We start from the raw sequence: 17,378 nt of genomic DNA, 5'->3' as shown, positions 1-17,378 counted from the left end.
GAACTTAAATCAATTTACCAAGAAAAAGGAAAACAGACAATGTTTAGAGCAAAATGCCGCTGGATAGAAAATGGTGAACATCCAATAAAGTTTTTTTCAATCTTGAAAAAATTAATTACAACAAAAAAACTATCAGTGAACTTGGATTACAAAAGCATAGAAAGCATAGAATCCGCCATTTTTCAGGTGTTGTTGCTCACAAGTTTGATTACGTCTGTGAAAGATCATGGCGTCAAATTATTTCAATACTGATCAAGTTTTAGAGATGGTCTTGGCAGATGGCAGTGATCTGGACGACGAAGACAGTGTAGAAGAAGATTTTGGCGATCTGGAGAGTGAAAGGGATTTGGAAAATTGTTCTGTTTGTTCGCAAGATGGTAGTTTTTCTGAAGGTTCAGTTCAACCTTTGCCGCCATGTGACAGGTCTTCACTGCTAGCGGAGGAGGTAAGAGCCAAAAACTTGGTGTTTATTTTGTCTTATTTCTTAGACCAAGTCTAAAATTCATTGTTCAAACATTAAGCAAACTTAAATTATTAATAAGCTCGATACAAAGCTGTCTCAGGATCTGCTATCTTGAATGTACTCCTACATTTTACTGTAAAACATCCACGTGACATTTTCTTGGGAAAAAGGGTTAAGTCCATGTTTTTTTTTAAGGATGATTCAGGTCCTTCAGCCTTGGATGTTACCCTCCAATTTGTGAATGAAAGTGACACAGAAATGGTTGTGCATGCACAGCCAGTTTCTTCAGCCTCAAGAAGAAGCTTACTAGCTCCAGCTAGGGCAGCAGCAGTTCGAGTAAGGCCAATAGCTGCTCCCACATGACCAGCAGTAGCTCCAGCAGGGCCACCAGCAGCTCCAGCAAGACAAGCCGCAACTCCAGGTTATAACTTTGTCTTGAGAAATTTTCGTGGCATTGAAGAAAACCCAAATGGAGAAAAACATTTTCTTGGAGATACTGGGCCATCAAGAGAAGAAAATGCTGCTAATTCTAAGACTGATCACTTCAACCTTTTCATTGATCAGAATGTAATACATAGTTTCTGCCTGGAAGCTAACAGGTATGCAAATCAGTATGGAGTTGCTGGTTTTCAAGATGTCGTGCCAGAGGAAATGATGGCATTTGTAGCCATGAACATTGCAATGGGTATTTTAAATACCTCAGATGTAAAGACTTTTCGTCTACAGACCCAGTTCTTTCACATCCTTAGTTCCCTTCAGTAATGAGCAGAGACAGATTTTTGCAAATTCTTTACCACGTTCATCTAAATAACAATCAAAACGACTCTGGAAATGATAAACTTTTCAAAGTAAGGCCACTGCTTGATCACATCATAAGGCAATGCAAGAAACATTAGAAGCCTAACTGTGAAGTCTCAATTGCTGAGCAAATGATTGGCACAAAAAGTAGGATAAGCTTCCGTCAATACATGCCCATGAAACCTATTGCCAAGTGGGGAATATACGAGTGGGTTATGGCAGATGCAGTGTCAGGGTACTGTTGTTACCTTCAAATCTACACTAGCAAGGAAGGAAACAATGAAGAGAAGGGCTTGGCAAGCAGAGTTGTAAAAGATCTCATGGAAAATTATCAGGGGCTAGGGGGATCATCTTTATATAGACAACTTTTACACCTCTCCTCAACTATTCAAAGATCATTTGGAGGCTGGAACCCTTGCATGTGGGACAATAAGAAGCAACAGAAAGGGTTTTCCTGCAGTGGTCAAAGATAATGTTGATCAGAATGACTCATTATTTTGCAAAGTAGACATGACAGAGGGGTTCATCACAGCAGTACACTGGAAAGACAAAAGGGATATTTTTGCACTGACTACCATCCATGGCAATGCTGTTGGTGATGACATTCCTCATAAACCAGAAACTGATCTGTGAATACAACAAATACACGGGTGGCATTGACCACAATGATCAGCTACTGGTCTACTTTGCCATTGGGTGAAAACCTTTGAAGTGGTGGAAGCATGTGTTTTGGCGGCTACTCAATATTGTGTTGGTCAACAGCCACCTGCTCTATGAAGTTAAACCTGACAAGAATCAGTTACCCAGAAGCAGTTCAAGCTCAATTTATGCCATTCTCTGGTTCAGCCACTATTTACGTCGAGAGAAAATCCGGGTGCCAGAGTTGATAGGGAGCCTGGTTCCTGGCTCCAGTTCCTTGTGATTGTTTAATAGGAAAGCATTTTGGGCAAAGGGCTGGCAAGAGGAAGAGATGTAAAGTTTGTGCTTACACCAAAAATGCAAAAGGAAATCTAAAGCATACGAAAACTAATTTGTACTGTGTAAAGTGTGATGCACACCTTTGTGAACAGCCATGTTTTCAAAAATGGCACTCCCAATCCGGCCTTTGATAGGTTTACCAGCTTCTCTTTTAGCCAAAGATCACAAACAGTGGCCTTCTAATGCAGAGCAGCAATGGTTTCATGCATTTTTTTCCAGGGAGAATACAGTTAGAGTTGTTTAAGTAAAGAAAACATTGTTCACTAATTCAAAATATATTTTAACTATTTTTGGAAATTCTGAGATCCCGGAGTATATTTGAAAATCATATTATTTTGACGGAGAAAGCATCAGTTGGCTTAATAGTTGTGCATTATGAATAGCTTGTAAGACATCCTGAGAAAATTTATCTAAACCTAGAAATTCTGATTTTAATTTGCATAAATTATGTATGATTGTTGGTTACCATGGAGATTTACATTATTTATTTCTTTACTTTACTAATGCTCAGAATTTAGTAACCTCTCTAACCATATATAACATGCATATATTACTGTAAAGTAGTCTTGTATAAAATCATTTTATTCTGCAGTCCCTTGAACCATTTTTTCTCTCCAAAAATATTCAATCTGAGAAGGATTAAATCTCAATTAAAAACTGCCTTGCAAAATCTGAGCAAAGGGGAACAGCTGAATGTAGTGCAGAGGGAAAAAGAGGACTGTTCACTTGTGCATAGCGAAATTTCGCTAGGAAACAGAGAAGATCTGTTTCAATTGATGGTGTCTGTCAAAAAAGAGAAGTGTTAGAGCCCAGTCCCAGATAATGCTGTGGTCCTCATGAGCCCTTATAAGTATGCAAAAACCAGAAATTTTAAGAGGCAGATTCTTAATCGTTGCATTTATAGATACCCTATGAACCAGCTTGAAAAAATTCATCTGCCCTAAGGAGAATTATCTACCTGGGAAATAAGGCAGGCACATTCTCATGCTAATTTACTATCCCTGAAACGTCTACAAAGCATCGTGTACACCTTGATATGGGAAAAGTTGATTACTTTGTAGATTTTGGGAATAGATCTTATTTTTATCAGGTAATTTCTTATGGCAGCAAAATACCTGTCCTAGTTAATTGCAAGCTGATGTCTACGATCATATTTTTTACTCCTGCCAGCAGGACTAGTATGCAGTTTGTTCCATTACTGAGAACACAGTGGAGGTTATAAAGTACAAACACCCCCGAATTGGTGAAATTTACTCATGGAGAAACGAAGTAGGATGTTACCACGACAACTTTATCTTGGCAGCCGCTAGGGATGCAGGGAGACAAGTTGGTATTTCAGTTATGCAGTATGACTTTTCTGATCCCCAGTGTGTGATAGATGTCTGTGATAGGGTTCTTTGCCCGATGAAGTAATCAATCCAATGATACTGCAATGAGGGACATGATATAGTTTCTGCAAAAGACATGCATCCCGTTAGAGGTACGACTGCCCTCATTTCCTCAACAAAGTAGACTAAAAAAAACACGAAGCACAAAAGATAGAGGGTTTAGTGAATATGACAACTTTAAGTTTGAGGGGGAAGGAATGCAAACATGAAGAGCTTATGGTATTGGGCAGGGTGGGCTGATTCCTTGACAAGATTTCATCATAAAGCCTCAGGGTCCTACAAGACTTATTGTAAATGAGAACTCCTTCCTGCTGAAGGCGGCTCAGCTCCATAAGGCAACTACAAATGGTGAAAATCAAATGGTCTTTTCACTTGTTCTGAGCCAGGCTGCAACATGGTGGTTAAAAAATGCAGTGAACTAGGGAGTATCCTTGATGTAGGCAAGCTCTGCCAAATCTGTCGAAAATTTGATACAGTTTATGACAGACTTAAAAGAGACTGGGTGAAGAAATACCTCATTGTTGACAAAGAGGATATTGACAGTGCACCCTAAGAATCTGGTGATGAACAACAGCACGAGCATAAAGCAAGTAGTAATAGCAGTGATCTGCAGCTTAGTTGGGCACTGCATAAGCCAAGAAGTGAAGCTGTACATTTCACTTGTGAGGTTAAGCAGTATTGGACAGCGAAATTTGATCTGGGAGAGAGAACTGGCATCAAGGTAGATCCCAGAAAAGTGGCCACATGTATGAGAGTGGCAAGAAACCCAGACAGCTCCTGGATGTTTGAAAGGAAGGACTGGCCAACTAAGACTCAGGTGCAGGGATTTTTTTGAGATTGGCAACTGTAAGAAGGAGACAAGGAAGCCAAGAAGTTGAGATGGAGGACGTTTATGCAGAGGAGGAGGAGCAACAAAGACATGAGGTATTGGAAAATGTGGCCAGCTAGCTTGGTCTTCAGCACCCCATTTGCTATGACTCTTACTGCTTGTGTGACCTCTTGCATGATAGAAAACTTAAAACTTTCAGTGTGGTGATGGTGAAGCAAATGCTTAAATACTTTGCTATTTCTTATGGTTCCCGAAATAGAAAAACCACTCAGGTAACTGAACTTTTAACATTGCTAGAGGGATGTGACTGTCACTGATAGGATAACGCTGTAAACTTTTTTAGATGAGAGACTGAGAAGATGCTGCTAACTGATTGTTACAGTTGATACACTATAATCACTAGATATTGATTTGCTACAAGTTTGGTTCATTTCATTATGTTAAACCGCAACTATAGCAACATTGTTAAGTTCCACCCAGAACTGCATTTTAGTCAATTGTCTTTGCTTGGGCAAATGATAAGTCATGTTTATTGTAAGAGTGTATTGCCCACCTTATCTTGAAGTTAGTTGGTTAAACTCTTACAAGGAGAACTATTATCTAAGTGCCTACATTCTTTTTATTTGTGCTTGTCTTATTTAGCCTTTGGTAGTTTCACCCAGATTGTACGAGTTTTTCAGCATACATTCTAGCAACTTTGTGAATTTAGTTTATTTTGTTCACATTAGATCACAATGCTACATGATTTACCCACTTGGCTATTAGTTTCTGTTAGAGTTAGTTTTTAAGTTGTTCTCCTGTAAACTTTTAAAGACTCAGTTTTTTTTGTGTTTGATTTCGGTCTTGCTATAACTTGTGTCGTTGTATCCCAATGGAAAATGAAATATTTTAAAGATCAACAAAAGATGCAAAGGATCATAATCGTAACCAGACAGGGGGCAATAGGAAAACCTTGTCATTTTATAACAAAATAGATTCTGTTCTGGGGTGCAGAGAAATCATGACCTTTAGTCATGTCAAAGAATCTAGGTCAATCACTTTCCCACGTTCTTCCAATTTTGTCAAAAAGCATCATAGAAAAGGATGAGGAGGAAGCCACTCTGGATGAACAGTTTGAGCACTCTTTAGTAGTGTTTGGATTAAATAAAAAGAGGGAGAGGAAGAGTCAACAGAGGGATGAGAGAAAGCATGCCAAAACTTACACATGATGAGGAAGAATCAGCCCTTTTCTCTGAAAGCGTGGAAACTCTTAAGAGCCAAAGAGAGAAATTTATTGTAGTGATGGAGGCCATGGAGAAAAACCATGGTTACAACTCCAGCTTATGAACCAATTTTTGAACACTTTCCCATGAACCACTTTATGAACACTCTCACGCAGGCAATGTATTCAAAAGATGATCAATAACTCTTGAAATATTATTTCTGAACACTACATGTAGCCTACAGTTATGTTATAATGAAAAGCACATTTATTTTTGTACCTGAGGAGAATATATATAGAATGGACAAGGTAGAGATTAAAACAAGTTTCATTTTTATTCCAATATTGTTACTGTTAGATATTGTCATTAGTACTATTGCTCCATATTAGTCCATCACATGTGACATTTTCATAATTTTTCTTTAATTTCCTTCATCAGAAATTAATGTTGTTACATGCAGTTAATTCACTATTAATACACGAAATTATTCATTATAACAATAAATATTTTGATTCATTTTCTGTATTGTTAAATTACCATTTTTGTACATGAATCTCCATTGATTAATTAACTTCAATCCTGGAGACACTATCAAATAATTAAATGTTGTTATTGTATAAACTGAGAAACTGGAACCGTCTTATAGTCAGATGTGTAAATCAAATGAGGCCAGGTATGCTATGATGATTTAGTTTCCCAAGCTTTCCCTGATCTACAGCATCATCAGGGAATGTAGATGGAGTCTTTGAAGTGAAGAGTATATCAGCGAGGTGTTAGGCTAGATAATAGGGGTTATATGGAAAGGATTGAAACAGGATTGATTGAGGATTGACAGGATTGACAGCTTGACAATAAAATCCTAGACTTCCTTCTGAGCCACTTAAACATCAACAGTATACAGAACAAGTTCAAAGAGTTAAGGCATATAGTTATGGAATCAAAAGTACAGATCATGGCAGTCAGTGAAACCAAAATTGATGCTTCATATACTGACTCTCAATTTCATATACCTGGGTACCACCTACATCACCCAGATAGGAAGAAAGGCAGTGGCAGAGTCCTCATGCTTGGTACGTCAAAAATGGAGTCAGTGAGAGTTAAGATTGACAGAAGGTACAAAAAAATTGAAATCATAGCTCTTCAATTTGTCTTGAAAACAAAAAACTCATACTACTCGCCATCTACAGGCCACCAAAGAAAGTTACCACACACTACCAGCTACTTCTGGAAGAGGAATTAGGTAACATTTCTAACTAGGTTATACTCCAACATCAGTTTATTGTCATAATCTGTGATCTTAACCTGAATAGGTTGAATCCAGATTGCGCTGAGGGAAAAACACTACTTAATCCTGAAATTGAACAAGGACTTGAGTGCCCAATCAACTCGCCAACTAGAGTTCAAATGCAACGAGCACATGTCACACAGAGTCTAGTTGCTGTCATCCTAACGAGTCAAAGAGAACTGTTCAGCAATTGTGGAACGTACAATCCTGAAATAGGTGATCATGTACTTATTTATGGGTCTATAAAGGAAAATTTAAACCTCGGAAAGGCAGGATTATCAAATTTAGATCCAAGAGGAATTTTGACAAGGAACACTACAAGGAGGACCTTTGTCATGCTCCATGGCATGTTGGCAACACTTTCGATACAGTTGATGATAAAGCTGGTTACTGGGAAGCACTTATAGCTAGTATAGTGGACAAACATTAACCAGTAAAGAAAATGAGGTGCAGACCCAAGATGTTCCATCCATGTCTCATGAATAGAATAAGAGCCAGAAGAAGAGCCAGAAGAAAATATTAAAAGGAGCAAATAAGGGAAGACTGGGAAAATAAAAGTGAACTGCGAAACAAGGCAACTAGACTTAGAAGAAAGGAAATTAGGGAATACAGAAAAACTTTCATGCCCTTAATAAACACAAAGAAGAAAAAGAGGACAACGACCAACTGATGATGGACAGAAGCATTTGACATGATTAATCTATGATTGCAAATCATTTCTGTAATTGCTTTACCAATATTGCCCATGGGATAGGAAATACTGATGGCACAAGTGATGACTCTTTTGCTACACATGCAAGTGTGCAGAGTATCATTAACAACTCAACTGGCACTGATAACATCCAGTTTCAGAGAGTAAACAGAGGTGAGGTGGAAACCACCCTGCAAGGCCTTAATACCAGGAAGGTGATGGCAGAATCCCGTCAACGGCCCTAAAAATTGGCACAAGCAAGTTGTCAACACTGCTGAATACACTATATAATGCTTGTATCTCCAGGTGTGAATAGCCTGCAATGTGGAAGAGAGGTGACTGGGTCCCAGTTTTTAAGAAGGATAACCCTCAACTAAAGGAGAAATATCCTCCAATAACTGTGCAAGTTACAGTAAATAAGGTCTTTGAACAACTACTCTGTAAATAATTAAGCCACTGATATGAGAAAGGCCTTTAACTCCTTGTACCACCACTTATGTTAGCAAAACTTAAAGCTTATGGTGTAAGTGAAAATAGTGTCTAACTAATTGACTCTTATTGCACAGACTGTCACTGTAGAGTTAAATTGGGTTCAGTAGCAAGTGGGAAAAGGTGTCCAGGGGATGCCCTCAGGGATCAGCATTTCAGTCACTCCTGCAGAACATTCACCAGAATGATCTTATTCACGATATTAACATAAACCTTAACATGTATGCAGATGATCATCAGTTTTATGCTATGAGCAGTGACATAGAGATTGCTAATGATAGTCTCACACAAAGTGCTATAGATGCTTCAGAGTGGTATACTTCCAACTTCCTTAAAGGCAACATTGATAAGTATAGAGTCCTCGTGCTTGGTAGCAAACTGGACAGCAATATCAATATCATCATCGATGACGATAAAGCTGTAACATCTATTGACTGCTTAGAATTACTTGGAATGTCTATAGATAGGCACATTCGTTTTGATGAGCACATAAGTATAATCTACAAAAAAAGTAGTGAGCGTGTAGGAGTCCTGATGCAACTCAGAAACCTAATATCTACTGGTTCCAAACTACAACTATTTAGAGCTGCTATTCTTCCCTATGTAACTTATTTGCACCTTGCTTGGCACTTCTAGCTTGCTAGCAACAGTAGAAAATCAGAGCATGTACAAGAAAGGGCATTCAGAGCTATTCACTGTGACAGACCATCAAGTTATAATAAATTACTGAATACAGCTAATCTATGCACCCTGTGTCACAGACAGTTACAGGATATAGCTGTTCTCGTGTACAGTAATAACAATAAGCTTTATTTGAAATGCAAAATAATGGATCAGATAGACTAAAAAGACTATCTGGTATGTGCACATATAGTCTAAAATCTTTATATAATAAAATTATAATAAATACATAAAAAAAGGACTAAAAATATCATGATACAAAATAGTAAAAATAAGAAATTATAAGAATAAATAAATTATAACATAGTCCTTAAAGTATATAAAACATATTTTCTATGAACATTGTATTAATTAAAAAATAATAATAATTCAACTAGTCAGTTAAGCCAAAGAGCATTTATGTTGATTGTGATCCTCTTGTAGTAAAAATTCAAAGAGTTTACTTTTAAAGGTGCTGAGATTTGCTATAGTTCTGATATCCCTAGGTAGAGAGTTCCAGTCTCTTACAGCAGCGAATTCAAAGGTTTTTCACCAAAACCCGACTTAGCATTAGGAACATTCGGTAAAGAGTCATCTCTCAAAGAGCAAGAGGGAACACTAGCACGTTTTATAAGTTTGTCTTGGAGTTGTTTTGGACAGTTAATATCATTCACTATTTTAAATGTAGTTATAAATCAAAACAAACGTCTACGGTTGAATAGAGTCAGGATCTTTACCTGGTCCCTTAAAACTTGTGAGCATGTTCTCCTATTCTTGCAGAAAATAATTCTTAAAGCTTGATATTGAAGTCTCTCCAACTTGTTAGACAATTTATTTGGACAGTACATCCATACAATACTAGCATAATCCAGAATAGGAAGGAATGTAGCCTTGTAGATCTTAATTAATACATCAGACCAGAGGAAACAAGATAGCCGGTTTAACAGCCTCAGTTTGGGATAAGTTCGTTTGCAAACATAATCAATGTGAGGTGACCAATTTAGTGAACTGTCTACAAACACTCTGAGGTACTTAAAATATACTTCTTTAAGTTTGTGGTCATTTTGTTTGATTTCAGTACCACCTGCTTTTTCTGAAAGCTTGTTTAGTTCCAATCTTCATGGCCTCTGATTTAACGGGGTGGACTACCATCTCATTGTTAGATAGGCAATCACTGATATCTTTTAAATCAGAGTTCAAAAGTTGTGCAGCCGCTTCTACTTTGGAATGGGCTGTATGAATTTTGGTATCATCAGCAAATAGAGAGGCATCTCCATTTTTACACAATTTAACAATATCATTGTAGCGTATAGAAAATAAAGTTGGACCCAATACACTACCTTGGGGTACACCATGATCTAACATAAGTCTCAGATTGTGCACCATTCAAGGTGACAAATTGCTTCCTATCAAGAAGACACTTTTCTAACCATAAACCACTATGGCCTTCAATACAAGCAACTTTAAGCTTTGACAAAAGGACTTCGTAGTTTATTATGTTGAAAGATTTTTCGAGATTAAAAAAATGCAGGAATGTTAATCTGTTTCTTGTCTCTGGCCCATTTCTACTTATCTGTAAGAGTAAGTAGAGCTGTAGTACATCAGGAATTTTTTGGTAGGCAAACTGTTCTCTGCTTATTAGGTTGTGTTCCAAAGCAAAGGCTTATAACTGATTGTTTGCAAATTTCTCCATGTCCTTAGAAAGACAGGGAAAAACAGATATAGGTCGAAAATTATCACACAAAGTGTTGTCTTTGCCTTTGGGTAAAGCTGTTACTTTTGCAGTCTTCCAAAATGTTGGGAATACACCTTGCTGGAAGATTGGTTAAATAAGTAGGCCAGACTTGGGGCTATTTGCCCAGCAGCAACTTTGAGAGCTTTTGCAGGAATATTATCAGCACCTGAAGCTATAGTGGGATTTAAATTAACCAATGATCTGTACACTTCTTCATTGTTTAGAAGTCTAAAATTAAATTCAGACGTGATCTTCATCAGGGTTAAACAAGGAGGTAGAACCTGCTTTGTTATTACATGTTCTTTTTGTTTACGCTTCAGCTAAGGTATTGACAGCAATACTAGTAAAGTGAGAATTAAGAGCATTACTTATTTGCTGTGGATCAGTAAGCACTTGGTCTCTGTAAACAATTTCATTGATGTTAAGTGACTTTTTCTTCTTTCTACCTGGAAGGACATAGTTGAGAGTTTTCCAAAAACCTTTCAGGTTCTTATTTTGTTCCAGTTTGTTCTTAAAATAGTCTCTCCGGTACTTCCTCAGATTGTAAGTTACATGATTTCTGAGAATTCTGTATGTTGGCCAATGAGCGTTGTCTCCAGTTTTATGAGCTTTTTTGTGAAAATTATCATGTTGTCTCATTAGCTTTAGAATAGAGCCATTAATCCATGGATGAGTATTTTGTTGTAACCATTTTTTCTTGACCAAAATATGTTTGTTTCTAAAGTGACATTTTTGACATTGTTTCGAAAGGCAAGCACTTTTTTCTCATTCCATTTCCGTGTAGCAATTACCTGATGTTTTGAGTAATGTTTCATAAGGGGGATGACTCGAAAAATAGGAAAATGATCACTTAATGAATTCCGAAGCACCCCAGTTTTAGAAAACAGTTGTGGAGTTGAGGTAATGATTACATCGATCAGAGACAGAATCAGAAGAAATCCTTGTTGGTTTACTGATAAGTTGGCTGAGCTGATCTATATCCATAAATTCAATAGCTCTCTATGTCTGTGGTAGAGATTCATCCAAAAGATTGCAGTTAATGTCTCCAGTAATAATAGATTCTTTGCCTTGCTTTGATTCAGATCCCAGGACATCATCTAGATAATCGAAAAATGCGTTTGTAGAACAGTTTGGTGCCTTATACACACAGCTGACAAGACAAAAACAAAAATTGCCCAAAATATTTTGTAGACCTTTTCCAAATGACAAATACCAAATATTCACTGAGAAACAAGGAGTTCACCATGCCCTGATTTAATGACTACACATGGAAAGCATTCCATCAGATACACTAGCCCAAAGTTGTGGAGTCTAATACCTTAAAATGTGAGACCTTCCTGCATTATCTGTAATAAGGCAGCATATTAGAAAGCTTGATATAAATTCCTTACTGGCCAATGCTCATTGTTCTGAATGTATTTTATGTCATACATAATAGACACTTTAATATTTTATTAAGTCTATGCATATATAAATAATATTATCTTTCACGTACTCGTTTTAACAATTGTAAATAGTGTTATCAATTTTAACTATAATAGGTGTTATGGTTTTCCAGTGTGTTGTATGTTGTGTGCTACCATATATGGTTTGCTCATACGCACGCATGAGGCTTCATTAAACAGTCTTTTACTTACCGAACCGCCATGTTGTTTGGGGTGTGTAGTTCTTAAGTAATACATGACAATTTTGGCGACGAGGATGGGATTTTAAGGGACCTTTTTGGCTGCTAAAAGTGAAGACATCCCTAAACTAAATCCACATAACGTCCACGATGGCCAGCGATGCAAATACGGCACCAAATCCAGTTCGTAACATCGGAAAAGTTCAAAAGTTCACTGTGGGAACTGACTTCGAGGCGTATACAGAACAGTTAGGATTCTTCTTCGTGGCCAATGGAGTGACCGACGCGAAACAGAAGAAAGCCATCCTGTTAACCAATCTTCCCACTGAAACGTACCAACTGGCGAAAGATTTGATGGCTCCGACCTTGTTAGGAGAAGATTCTCTCACGTACAACGCAATCGTAGAGCGTCTCCGCGAACAATTGAAGCCACAGAAGTCTGCTTTAGTAGCCAGGTATGAGTTTGACAACCGAGCACGTAACGCAGGAGAAACGGTGAGTCAATATGTTGCTGTTTTGAAACATCTAGCTATGGATTGCAAATTTAACGACGCCATGCGTTTGGAAAGGCTTAGAGATAGACTGGTTTCGGGTATTCGAGATAAGAGAATGATGTCAGAGCTTTTGAAACTTAAGCTTGAGGAACTAACATTTGACATTGCTGTTGCAAAGTGCTTAGCTATTGAGCAATCTTACAAGGATGTTGAAGCTCTCCAGGGGAATAAAGCGTCAGAATCAATCGATTTATTAGCCAAATCAAAGCCAGGCAAGAAGCTTAAATTCAAGAGAGAAGCCAAGCTTTCAGAGAAAAAGGGTTCTTTTTCCCCCAAGAGAACGGGTGATCAAAGTTGCTACCGCTGTTTGGGAATTCATGATCACAAAAGTTGTCCATTCAAAAAAGAAAAATGCCACCACTGTAACAAGACTGGTCACATTGTGAGGGCTTGTAAATCAAAGAAAAAAGAGACACAAGCTTCCCAACCCCCAGTAAATTATGTAGACAGCGATGACGGGGACAGCGATGATTATTTGGCATCCCTTGAGGTTAATAATGTGGGTGACAAGGATCACGTAATATGGGTCAACCCCGAAATACAGGGAAAGGTGGTCAAGATGGAACAAGACACAGGGTCAGCGGTGTCTGTACTTCCATACAAACTATATAAGGAACATTTTAATCATGTGAAACTTTCAAAGAGCCTTGTGACACTTAAGACATACACTGGGCAGAAAATCACACCTAAGGGAGAGATGAGATGTAATGTTAAGTTCAAGGGCCAGGAAAAAGAGTTAAACCTACAAGTTGTTGAGACGCAGGGACCAGCACTGTTTGGGCGTGACTGGCTGTCCAACATTCAACTGAACTGGGGTGAAATCAAAACCTTTAAGCTTAGCAAGACTTCAGAAGGGGGTATGGCACGCAAAGTGGATCAGCTACTACAGAAGTACGAGTCTGTATTCTCCGAAAATCTGGGCACACTTAAAGGCTACAAGGCGGATTTGAAGGTCGAGGAAGGCTGCCAGTCCAGCTTTCATAAACCACGCCAAGTGCCATACGCACTCCGCCCCAAAGTAGAAGCAGAATTGACACGCTTAGAGAAGGAAGGTATTCTCTCTAAAGTAGAATACAGTGAATGGGCGACCCCAATTGTCCCGGTAGTCAAGCGAAACGGATCGGTACGAGTTTGTGGCGATTTTAAGGTCTCAGTGAACCCTCTGCCACGTATAGAGGATATTTTTGCAAATTTGGCTGGCGGTAGACATTTCAGCAAGCTTGACCTTCGCCAAGCTTATCACCAGATGGAAGTAACCGAAAGATCCAAGGAACTCCTTACGATTAATACACACAAGGGCCTTTTTCGATACAATCGCTTAGTCTTTGGCATCTCTTCGTCTCCAGCCATTTGGCAGCGTGCCATAGACCAGGTATTACAGGGAATACCTGGGACCCAGTGCATCCTTGATGACATGATTGTCACAGGCAAAACCGATGAAGAACATTTGGAGAACCTGGAGAGTGTACTCAAGCGATTACAAGATGCGGGTCTGAAGGCTAACAAGGAGAAGTGCGAGTTCTTCAAAGATAGAGTTCAGTTTTGTGGGCATGAGATCGATAAGGAAGGTCTACACAAGACACAAGAGAAGATTGAAGCAGTGGTCAGTGCACCAAGACCTGAGAATGTGTCACAGCTTCGCTCATTTTTAGGGCTCGTAAACTATTACAACCGTTTCTTGCGCAATGCGTCTACAGTTCTCCACCCACTTCACCAGTTGTTGGAGCAAAACAACGAATGGCAGTGGACTGAACGGTGCGAGCGAGCGTTCACTGAGGCTAAGCGTATGATTACATCTGAGCAGGTGCTAACGCACTATGACCCAGCATTACCGGTTAGGCTGGCATGTGATGCTTCACCAACTGGCATCGGCGCGGTTCTTTCACACGTCATGTCCGATGGTAGCGAAAGGCCGGTAGCTTTTGCGTCCCGATCGTTGACCAAGACTGAACGACGGTATGCACAGATAGACAAGGAGGCATTGTCCATTGTGTGGGGGGTGAAACGATTTCATGTTTACCTCTATGGGAGACGATTTACGCTCATTACAGACCACAAGCCCCTCACTGCCATCTTCCACCCAGAAAAGGGAGTTCCAGCCATGACTGCTGCAAGGCTTCAGCGATATGCATTGTTCTTGTCTGGGTTCGACTATATCATTGAGCATAAGAGTACAACCAAACACTGCAATGCCGATGGACTGTCGCGGCTCCCTCTCCAGCAGAAAGAGCGAGAAGACTTGGAGGTGGATTCAACAGAGGTGTTCCACGCCTCTCAGTTTGTGCCATTACCTATAACCAGTGAAGCAGTGGCAAGAGAAACACGTCGTGACGTTGTCCTAGCGAGGATACATGATTCTATCGTGAAAGGATGGTCTACTCGTGTGGAGGGAGACAAGCCTTATTACGAGCGACACAATGAACTGACAGTTCACCAAGGCTGCATCCTATGGGGAATGAGAGTGGTAGTTCCCAATAAGTTACAAAGCAGAGTGTTAGAGGAACTTCATGATGGGCATCTGGGCATGGTCAAAATGAAAGCACTCGCGAGGAGCTACGTATGGTGGCCTAATATCAATGGTCATCTGGAAGAGCTAGCGAAAGGCTGCAGCGGGTGTCAGCAAAACCAGAAGATGCCTGCTAAAACACCACTACATCCGTGGGAGTGGGCCACTACACCATGGCAGCGTATACACATCGACTACGCAGGGCCATTTCAGAACTCGATGTTCTTAGTGGTTGTCGACGCACACACCAAGTGGCCAGAAGTGGTTCCAGTCAAGTCAACTTCTTCAAGTTCGACTATCGAAATTCTACGCGATTTGTTCGCCAGATTTGGAATTCCAGAACAGATAGTCAGTGACAATGGTACACAGTTTGTTTCTGAGGAATTCCAGACATTTGTCAAGTCCAATGGCATCCGCCATATAACTTCAGCACCGTACCATCCAGCGACGAATGGTCTTGCGGAAAGGACAGTACAAACCTTCAAACAGGCTTTGCGTTCCATGCGTCAAAGCCCCAAGCCAGTGAGGGAGAAGTTGGCGAAGTTTCTCATAGCTTACAGGAACACTCCACACTCCACCACCGGTGAGAGCCCAGCACAGTTACTCCTGGGAAGACCATTGCGTACTCTCCTAGATTTGGTGAAACCTAACTTAAACCGTAAGATGGTTAACTAACAACACCAGCAGAGCATTAAGGCAGCGATTGACAAGGGTAAACAGTATCGCCAGTTAGAGATTGGTGACTCAGTTATGTCACGGGATTATCGAGGGGATCTGAAGTGGCGTCCAGGGCTGATTGTTAACAAAACAGGTCCGCTGATGTATGAGGTACAGGTGGCACCGGGACTGATCTGGCGCCGACATATTGATCAGTTGAGACCAACGGCAGTTGGACACACAGTTGAAAGCACTGACGCCGACTGTAGTGTTGAAGTCAGCCAACCTGAAGTGGCCAACACACCACTGACCCCAATTACATCAAGTACTCCAACCACTGAGGGTGGCACAGCTCCAGGAGGTTCCAAAAAAGATCAACCAAAGATGGTTCCTGTTTCCACACCTACGGTACCTGACCCTCCTGATGCTAAACCAGCTACAGTTAGTCCGATGGTCAAAATGCGACAACACCCTCAGAGAGTTCGCAGGGCACCACAGAGGCTTGATCTCTGAACTTTGTTTTATTCTGTTCGTTTTCTTGTTTAAAGGTCGTTCTCACCTTTCAAACTGTGGTTACCGGTCACTGTTGGTTTATTTTATGTTTTCCTTGAAATTGTATTTTAGGGCTTGTTTTGAAAACTAGGGACAGATCGTTTTATGTGTGGAGGAATGTTATGGTTTTCCAGTGTGTTGTATGTTGTGTGCTACCATATATGGTTTGCTCATACGCACGCATGAGGCTTCATTAAACAGTCTTTTACTTACCGAACCGCCATGTTGTTTGGGGTGTGTAGTTCTTAAGTAATACATGACAATAGGTATAACTGTTTATTGTTAATTTAATTTATTCATAGTGTCCCCATTTAACGGTTCCTTACTGCTATTTCAGTTTGACACTTAAATAAAGGTATTCATTCATTCATTCTCACTGTATTTCAATAAAGGCTCTCGCTTGCTTACTCACCACAGTTAGCAGCTGCAAGAATCAAGTAAGGGGCCTTGCTTTTAGCTGCTTTTGACTACACCATTGAATTCATAAGTGGTAAATACAATGTATATATTTGTTCAGGAAAGCTATCTAAAATTTGAACTTGTTAAGTAGATACGGGTGGTTGGATATCCCACGAGGTTGTATTGATTGTCTGTCTTTGAGAAGTGTCTTGAAACTCATTTCAAGTTAGATTTCTGACAAAAGAATAACCATTTGTCTTCATTTAATACCAAACCAACAACTTCTTTTGTTAATCATTCATACCATTTTTCATGCCTCCAACAACTTTTGTCTCAGAGGACAAGATCTATAGCAATTATTCTAAACCTTCCCTTAAAGTGCCAAGGCTGTCACACCTGACATTTCAAACAAGCTCCAAAAGGACTATCTATCTCCACACTGTGCAATGTATGCAATAGTCCTCTCCTTTCAAATTTCATATTAATAAACAAGTGTAGTTGTATACATTTGACATTCTCATCACAGTGATTATTAGAGTTGTGTAAGTCAAGTCTTTCAACATTTTTT

At 39.5% G+C, this 17,378-nt stretch overlaps 1 pseudogene; it reads left to right on the top strand.

Moving 5' to 3' along the window:
- The window catches only part of LOC149037628 (uncharacterized), a 237,911-nt pseudogene extending 232,487 nt beyond the window's left edge, over window positions 1-5,424 (top strand).
- The last annotated feature ends 11,954 nt before the right edge of the window (window positions 5,425-17,378 follow it).

Source organism: Pocillopora damicornis, chromosome 11, assembly GCF_964200805.1.
Source record: "Pocillopora damicornis chromosome 11, jaPocDami1.2, whole genome shotgun sequence".
In the NCBI taxonomy this organism is placed as follows: Eukaryota; Metazoa; Cnidaria; class Anthozoa; order Scleractinia; family Pocilloporidae; genus Pocillopora; species Pocillopora damicornis.
Note: the sequence above shows the minus strand (reverse complement) of the source record. Positions and strands in the feature narration are given on the sequence as shown.